Source organism: Tachyglossus aculeatus, chromosome 4, assembly GCF_015852505.1.
Source record: "Tachyglossus aculeatus isolate mTacAcu1 chromosome 4, mTacAcu1.pri, whole genome shotgun sequence".
NCBI lineage: Eukaryota > Metazoa > Chordata > Mammalia > Monotremata > Tachyglossidae > Tachyglossus > Tachyglossus aculeatus.
In genome coordinates, this window is record NC_052069.1 from 88,212,292 (window position 1) to 88,214,752 (window position 2,461).

Here is a 2,461-nt window from a genome sequence, read left to right on the forward strand (position 1 = left end):
GGTGTCAGAGGACCTGGGTTCTAGTCCCGACTCTGCCAGGTGGTTGATGAGTGACCTTTGACAAGTCACTTCACTGCTCTAGAATATCAACTTATTATGGGCAAGGTAGAGATCTGCCAATTATATTGTACTCTAACAAGTGCTTAGTATATTGCTCTGCCCATAGTAAGTAAATGCCATTGATGCCACAGTCTTTTAGACTGTGAGCCCACTGTTGGGTAGGGACTGTCTCTATATGTTGCCAATTTGTACTTCCCAAGCGCTTAGTACAGTGCTCTGCACACAGTAAGCGCTCAATAAATACGATTGATTGACTGATAGATTCTCTGTACCTCACTTCTTTTCTCCCTCCTATTTATACTGTGAGCCCCACGCAGGACAGGGACTGCGTCTAACCTGATTAACTTGTATCTACCCTAGGGCTTAGAACGGTGTTTGGCGTGTTGTAAGCGTCTAACAAGTACCATAAAAAAAGTGGTGGAGGTGGGATTAGAACCCAGATCCTCTGACTCCAGTCCTGAGCTTTTCCACTTGGCTACGTACTGTCAGTGGTTGTGAGTACCCAAGTGCTTGGATGACTTGGAAGTCCTATGGTGACCATTAGGAGACATTCATCAACAGAAGAAGAGATATTAATCAGGGAAGATTGCCTCTGGGGATAGAGATTCTGAAGGGCTTTGAATAATAATGATGGTATTTGTTAAGCGCTTACTATGTGCAAAACACCGTTCTAAGCGCTGGGGGGATACAAGGTGATCAGGTTGTCCCACGTAGGGCTCACAGTCTTAATTTCCATTTTACAGATGAGGTAACTGAGGCCCAGAGAAGTGAAGTGACTTGTCCAAAGTCACACAGCTGATAAGTGGCGGAGCAGGGATTAGAACCCATGACCTCTGACTCCCAAGCCTGCGCTCTTTCCACTGAGCCACGCTGCTTAGAGAAGCAGCGTGAAGATGGGAAGCAGACATTTCCTACACACTCCAATAACTTCCTGTGTAGGAGTTGGAATGAGGAGGATGGAAGGATCCTTAACATTTAAAAAATAGGCAAGAAAATCCAAACGTTTCTATAGGGACAACTATGAGCAAGTGCTGAAAATCTACAATTCTAGAAAAGCAGTTCTCATTTCATCTAACTCTTTCCCATTATGGGCAGGGAATATTTCTGCTAATTCTGTTATATCATACCCTCTCAAGCCCTTATTCCAGTGCTCTGCACATAGTAACTGTGGAGGGTTGGAGAAGAATTCAAATTATATTCAGCAAAGACAATTCATTCATTAATTTTGTAAAACTGAATTCAGAGAGACCAAATGGACCTGCTTAAGCTAAATTGATTGTGTTTTCTTACTGCTATCACCACCCCCACTTCATTTTAGGTATCACGTCTCACAAAGTGCATTATCCCTGAGTTGGAGATGGGTTTTTAAGGCACGTGGAAAATTGAGCAAGGTTTATTGCAAGTCTTGAAAAATATTCCACCTTTTGGCCAGTTCCCAATAACCTCCGTTCAAATGGGTACATGGGTTAAAAAATATTTACCAAATGAAAAGTGATCATTATAAACCCGAAAATATGTGTCTGGTAACAAGCGCAACCTGCAATATTGGATTGCTCAGAAATGGATCTACAGTTCCACAGTTCCTCACGTTCCTGTCCCTTTGAGATCGCAGAGGAATTTCCTGAGGTTTCTTTGGTGACTATTCCTCCCATTTCTCATCCCTTCCTATCTGCTGTTAGGAAAGACTTGGTCCCACACTAGACAGGTGACTGGTCTCTAGCACCTTCTCATTACCGATTTCTACAGATGGCTCTTTTCCCTACTTGGAGTATAATTTGCCCATTTTAGTAGCAGCTTCACTGGAATGCTTAATTTTGAAGCTCTTGACTTCTACCTGAGGATTTAGGGAAGTGATGCTGTGTCAGCTTTCAGAAGGAGGAGGTATAGTTTTCCCTAAAGACTCCCATATGGTTCTGATCTTGACTGTGCTGTGGACATAAACTCTTGTGGACCCAAGCAGCAGCATGGCCAAGTGAGAAAAGCACAGGCCTGGGCATCAGAAGGACCTGGGTTCTAATCCCAGCTCTGTCACTTGTCTGCTGTGTGACTTTGGGCAAGTCTCTTAACTTCTCTGTGCTTCAGTTACCTCATCCGTAAAATGGGGATTAAGACTGTGAACCCCCCGTGGGACAGGGACTGCATCCAACATGATAACCTTGTATCTACCCCAGCTCTTAGAAGAGCGCTTGACACATAGTAAATGCTTAAGAAATACCATCATTCATTCATTCATTCATTCATTCAATCGTATTTATTGAGTGCTTACTCTGTGCAGAGCACTGTACTAAGCACTTGGGAAGTACAAGTTGGTGACATATAGAGATGGTCCCTACCCAACAATGGGCTCACAGTCTAGAAGGGGCAGACAGACAACAAAACAAAACATGTAGATAGGTGTCAA